At 55.1% G+C, this 6,231-nt stretch overlaps 1 long non-coding RNA gene across 4 annotated transcripts; it reads right to left on the bottom strand.

Moving 5' to 3' along the window:
- Positions 1–465: 465 nt before the first annotated feature.
- LOC127909643 (uncharacterized) lies at positions 466–4,133 on the bottom strand. 4 transcript variants are annotated; one of them, XR_008072245.1, is made up of 6 exons: positions 4,055–4,133; positions 3,572–3,814; positions 3,329–3,409; positions 3,064–3,166; positions 751–912; positions 466–588 (listed from the first exon to the last, which is right to left on the bottom strand). It is a non-coding gene; the product is annotated as an uncharacterized LOC127909643 (long non-coding RNA). The 4 variants fall into 4 exon arrangements; XR_008072243.1 differs by lacking the exon at positions 3,064–3,166 and having other exon boundaries at positions 3,307–3,409; XR_008072246.1 differs by lacking the exon at positions 3,329–3,409.
- Positions 4,134–6,231: the final 2,098 nt, after the last annotated feature.

Genomic DNA, 6,231 nt, shown 5'->3' with positions numbered 1-6,231 from the left:
TACCCGTCCTGTTGGGGGAGGACGCAGAGAGACCTCTCTGATGAGAGTAGGATACCCGTCCTGTTGGGGGAGGACGCAGAGAGAACTCTCTGATGAGAGTAGGATACCCGTCCTGTTGGGGGAGGACGCAGAGAGACCTCTCTGATGAGAGTAGGCTACCCGTCCTGTTGGGGGAGGACGCAGAGAGACCTCTCTGATGAGAGTAGGATACCCGTCCTGTTGGGGGAGGACGCAGAGAGACCTCTCTGATGAGGATAGGATACCCGTCCTGTTGGGGGAGGACGCAGAGAGACCTCTCTGATGAGAGTAGGATACCCGTCCTGTTGGGGGAGGACGCAGAGAGACCTCTCTGATGAGAGTAGGATACCCGTCCTGTTGGGGGAGGACGCAGAGAGCTGTGGGTTGGCAGAGCACTACATTGAATACCTCTCTGATGAGAGTAGGATACCCGTCCTGTTTGGGGAGGACGCAGAGAGCTGTGGGTTGGCAGCGCACTACATTGAAGACCTCTCTGATGAGGATAGGCTACCCGTCCTGTTGGGGGAGGACGCAGAGAGCTGTGGGTTGGCAGCGCACTACATTGAAGACCTCTCTGATGAGGAAAGGCTACCCGTCCTGTTGGGGGAGGACGCAGAGAGCTGTGGGTTGGCAGAGCACTACATTGAATACCTCTCTGATGAGAGTAGGATACCCGTCCTGTTGGGGGAGGACGCAGAGAGCTGTGGGTTGGCAGCGCACTACATTGAAGACCTCTCTGATGAGGATAGGCTACCCGTCCTGTTGGGGGAGGACGCAGAGAGCTGTGGGTTGGCAGCGCACTACATTGAAGACCTCTCTGATGAGGATAGGCTACCCGTCCTGTTGGGGGAGGACGCAGAGAGCTGTGGGTTGGCAGCGCACTACATTGAAGACCTCTCTTATGAGGATAGGCTACCCGTCCCGTTGGGGGAGGACGCAGAGAGCTGTGGGTTGGCAGCGCACTACATTGAAGACCTCTCTGATGAGGATAGGCTACCCGTCCTGTTGGGGGAGGACGCAGAGAGCTGTGGGTTGGCAGCGCACTACATTAAAGACCTTTCTGATGAGAGTAGGATACCCGTCCTGTTGGGGGAGGACGCAGAGAGCTGTGGGTTGGCAGCGCACTACATTAAAGACCTCTCTGATGAGGATAGGATACCTGTCCTGTTGGGGAGGACGCAGAGAGCTGTGGGTTGGCAGCGCACTACATTGAAGACCTCTCTGATGAGGATAGGCTACCCGTCCTGTTGGGGGAGGACGCAGAGAGCTGTGGGTTGGCAGCGCACTACATTAAAGACCTTTCTGATGAGAGTAGGATACCCGTCCTGTTGGGGGAGGACGCAGAGAGCTGTGGGTTGGCAGCGCACTACATTAAAGACCTCTCTGATGAGGATAGGCTACCCGTCCTGTTGGGGGAGGACGCAGAGAGCTGTGGGTTGGCAGACCACTACATTAAAGACCTCTCTGATGAGAGTAGGATACCCGTCCCGTTGGGGGAGGACGCAGAGAGACCTCTCTGATGAGGATAGGGTACCCGTCCTGTTGGGGGAGGACGCAGAGAGACCTCTCTGATGAGGATAGGGTACCCGTCCTGTTGGGGGAGGACGCAGAGAGACCTCTCTGATGAGAGTAGGATACCCGTCCTGTTGGGGGAGGACGCAGAGAGACCTCTCTGATGAGAGTAGGATACCCGTCCCATTGGGGGAGGACGCAGAGAGCTGTGGGTTGGCAGCGCACTACATTGAAGACCTCTCTGATGAGGATAGGCTACCCGTCCCGTTGGGGGAGGACGCAGAGAGCTGTGGTTTGGCAGCGCACTACATTGAAGACCTCTCTGATGAGAGTAGGATACCCGTCCTGTTGGGGGAGGACGCAGAGAGCTGTGGGTTGGCAGCGCACTACATTGAATACCTCTCTGATGAGAGTAGGATACCCGTCCCATTGGGGGAGGACCCAGAGAGCTGTGGGTTGGCAGCGCACTACATTGAATACCTCTCTGATGAGAGTAGGATACCCGTCCCGTTGGGGGAGGACCCAGAGAGCTGTGGGTTGGCAGCGCACTACATTGAAGACCTCTCTGATGAGAAAAGGCTACCCGTCCTGTTGGGGGAGGACCCAGAGAGCTGTGGGTTGGCAGCGCACTACATTGAAGACCTCTCTGATGAGGATAGGGTACCTGTCCCGTTGGGGGAGGACGCAGAGAGCTGTGGGTTGGCAGCGCACTACATTGAAGACCTCTCTGATGAGGATAGGCTACCCGTCCTGTTGGGGGAGGACGCAGAGAGCTGTGGTTTGGCAGCGCACTACATTGAAGACCTCTCTGATGAGAGTAGGATACCCGTCCTGTTGGGGGAGGACGCAGAGAGCTGTGGGTTGGCAGCGCACTACATTGAATACCTCTCTGATGAGAGTAGGATACCCGTCCCATTGGGGGAGGACCCAGAGAGCTGTGGGTTGGCAGCGCACTACATTGAATACCTCTCTGATGAGAGTAGGATACCCGTCCCGTTGGGGGAGGACCCAGAGAGCTGTGGGTTGGCAGCGCACTACATTGAAGACCTCTCTGATGAGAGTAGGATACCCGTCCCGTTGGGGGAGGACCCAGAGAGCTGTGGGTTGGCAGCGCACTACATTGAATACCTCTCTGATGAGAGTAGGATACCCGTCCTGTTGGGGGAGGACGCAGAGAGCTGTGGGTTGGCAGCGCACTACATTGAATACCTCTCTGATGAGAGTAGGATACCCGTCCTGTTGGGGGAGGACGCAGAGAGCTGTGGGTTGGCAGCGCACTACATTGAATACCTCTCTGATGAGAGTAGGATACCCGTCCCGTTGGGGGAGGACGCAGAGAGCTGTGGGTTGGCAGCGCACTACATTGAAGACCTCTCTGATGAGGATAGGATACCCGTCCCGTTGGGGGAGGACGCAGAGAGCTGTGGGTTGGCAGCGCACTACATTAAAGACCTCTTTGATGAGAAAAGGCTACCTGTCCTGTTGGGGGAGGTCGCAGAGAGCTGTGGGTTGGCAGCGCACTACATTGAAGACCTCTCTGATGAGGATAGGCTACCTGTCCTGTTGGGGGAGGACGCAGAGAGCTGTGGGTTGGCAGCGCACTACATTGAAGACCTCTCTGATGAGGATAGGCTACCTGTCCTGTTGGGGGAGGACCCAGAGAGCTGTGGGTTGGCAGCGCACTACATTGAAGACCTCTCTGATGAGGATAGGCTACCTGTCCTGTTGGGGGAGGTCGCAGAGAGCTGTGGGTTGGCAGCGCACTACATTGAAGACCTCTCTGATGAGGATAGGCTACCTGTCCTGTTGGGGGAGGACGCAGAGAGCTGTGGGTTGGCAGCGCACTACATTGAAGACCTCTCTGATGAGGATAGGCTACCTGTCCTGTTGGGGGAGGACCCAGAGAGCTGTGGGTTGGCAGCGCACTACATTGAAGACCTCTCTGATGAGGATAGGCTACCTGTCCTGTTGGGGGAGGTCGCAGAGAGCTGTGGTTTGGCAGCGCACTACATTGAAGACCTCTCTGATGAGGATAGGCTACCTGTCCTGTTGGGGGAGGACGCAGAGAGCTGTGGGTTGGCAGCGCACTACATTGAAGACCTCTCTGATGAGGATAGGCTACCTGTCCTGTTGGGGGAGGACGCAGAGAGCTGTGGGTTGGCAGCGCACTACATTGAAGACCTCTCTGATGAGGATAGGCTACCTGTCCTGTTGGGGGAGGACGCAGAGAGCTGTGGGTTGGCAGCGCACTACATTGAAGACCTCTCTGATGAGGATAGGCTACCTGTCCCGTTGGGGAGGACCCAGAGAGCTGTGGTTTGGCAGCGCACTACATTGAAGACCTCTCTGATGAGGATAGGCTACCTGTCCTGTTGGGGAGGACGCAGAGAGCTGTGGGTTGGCAGCGCACTACATTGAAGACCTCTCTGATGAGGATAGGCTACCTGTCCTGTTGGGGAGGACGCAGAGAGCTGTGGGTTGGCAGCGCACTACATTGAAGACCTCTCTGATGAGGATAGGCTACCTGTCCTGTTGGGGGAGGACGCAGAGAGCTGTGGGTTGGCAGCGCACTACATTGAAGACCTCTCTGATGAGGATAGGCTACCTGTCCCGTTGGGGAGGACCCAGAGAGCTGTGGGTTGGCAGCGCACTACATTGAAGACCTCTCTGATGAGGATAGGCTACCTGTCCCGTTGGGGGAGGACGCAGAGAGCTGTGGGTTGGCAGCGCACTACATTGAAGACCTCTCTGATGAGGATAGGCTACCTGTCCTGTTGGGGGAGGACCCAGAGAGCTGTGGGTTGGCAGCGCACTACATTGAAGACCTCTCTGATGAGGATAGGCTACCTGTCCTGTTGGGGGAGGACCCAGAGAGCTGTGGATTGGCAGAGCACTACATTGAAGACCTCTCTGATGAGGATAGGCTACCCGTCCTGTTGGGGGAGGACCCAGAGAGCTGTGGGTTGGCAGCGCACTACATTGCTGCCTGCTATAAGTTGAGGGACAGTGTCTGACAGACCAATCAACCTGCACATGTCCCCTACTGTATGCGTATTGTTATTGTTCAATGTATGGTTATTTTGACCCTTGGTTATTGTTGTTACTGTTGTCCCGTTGACCATTTAGATTCTCATTATTTTCATGTTGTAAATATCCAAAAGCTTTGGCAATATGTACATTGTTACGTCAAGCCAAAAAATTGAATTGAATTGAATGGAGAAGAGCTCTACTTTGTGAATGTGAGTTGTGGCCCAGACTGGGTTCTATGAGTTGTGGCCCAGACTGGGTTCTATGAGTTGCGGCCCAGACTGGGTTCTATGAGTTGCGGCCCAGACTGGGTTCTATGAGTTGTGGCCCAGACTGGGTTCTATGAGTTGCGGCCCAGACTGGGTTCTATTAGTTGCGGCCCAGACTGGGTTCTATGAGTTGCGGCCCAGACTGGGTTCTATTAGTTGCGGCCCAGACTGGGTTCTATGAGTTGCGGCCCAGACTGGGTTCTATGAGTTGCGGCCCAGACTGGGTTCTATTAGCTGCGGCCCAGACTGGGTTCTATGAGTTGCGGCCCAGACTGGGTTCTATTAGTTGCGGCCCAGACTGGGTTCTATGAGTTGCGGCCCAGACTGGGTTCTATGAGTTGCGGCCCAGACTGGGTTCTATGAGTTGCGGCCCAGACTGGGTTCTATTAGTTGCGGCCCAGACTGGGTTCTATGAGTTGCGGCCCAGACTGGGTTCTATTAGTTGCGGCCCAGACTGGGTTCTATGAGTTGCGGCCCAGACTGGGTTCTATGAGTTGCGGCCCAGACTGGGTTCTATGAGTTGCGGCCCAGACTGGGTTCTATGAGTTGTGGCCCAGACTGGGTTCTATGCGTTGCGGCCCAGACTGGGTTCTATGAGTTGCGGCCCAGACTGGGTTCTATGAGTTGCGGCCCAGACTGGGTTCTATTAGTTGCGGCCCAGACTGGGTTCTATGAGTTGCGGCCCAGACTGGGTTCTATGAGTTGCGGCCCAGACTGGGTTCTATGAGTTGCGGCCCAGACTGGGTTCTATTAGTTGTGGCCCAGACTGGGAGGAATGGATGGTGTGATGGGTAAAGAAGTGAGAGAATGTAAGAACTCCTCTATTACAGGGAAGATGCAGGGGAGAGAACCACGGCCCAGACTGGTGACAGTTGCAGAATACAGAAACATGTGCTTTAACCGAAAACCTGGCAGGTACACACAAACTGTGAGGGGACATTGTGTGTGTGTGTGTGTGTGTGTGTGTGTGTGTGTGTGTGTGTGTGTGTGTGTGTGTGTGTGTGTGTGTGTGTGTGTGTGTGTGTGTGTGTGTGTGTGTGTGTGTGTGTGTGTGTGTGTGTGTGTGTGTGTGTGTGTGTGTGTGAGTGAGAGAGATCAACACTAGGAAATATAGTGACCAGAGAGTGAGAGCAACACTCGGGCATCTACAGACGAGAGAGAGAGAGCAACACTTTGAAATCTAGAGGCCAGAGAGAGAGGGCAACACTCGGGCATGTACAGACGAGAGAGAGAGAGAGAGAGAGAGAGAGCAACACTTTGAAATCTAGAGGCCTGAGAGAGAGGGCAACACTCGGGCATGTACAGACGAGAGAGAGAGAGAGAGAGAGAGCAACACTTTGAAATCTCGAGGCCAGAGAGAGCGATCAACACTAGAATATCTAGAGACCAGAGAGATAGCAATATT

The sequence above is a fragment of the Oncorhynchus keta genome, chromosome 19 (assembly GCF_023373465.1).
Source record: "Oncorhynchus keta strain PuntledgeMale-10-30-2019 chromosome 19, Oket_V2, whole genome shotgun sequence".
NCBI lineage: Eukaryota > Metazoa > Chordata > Actinopteri > Salmoniformes > Salmonidae > Oncorhynchus > Oncorhynchus keta.
The sequence above is the reverse complement of the archived record's forward strand: the minus strand, read 5'-3'. Positions and strand labels throughout refer to the sequence as shown.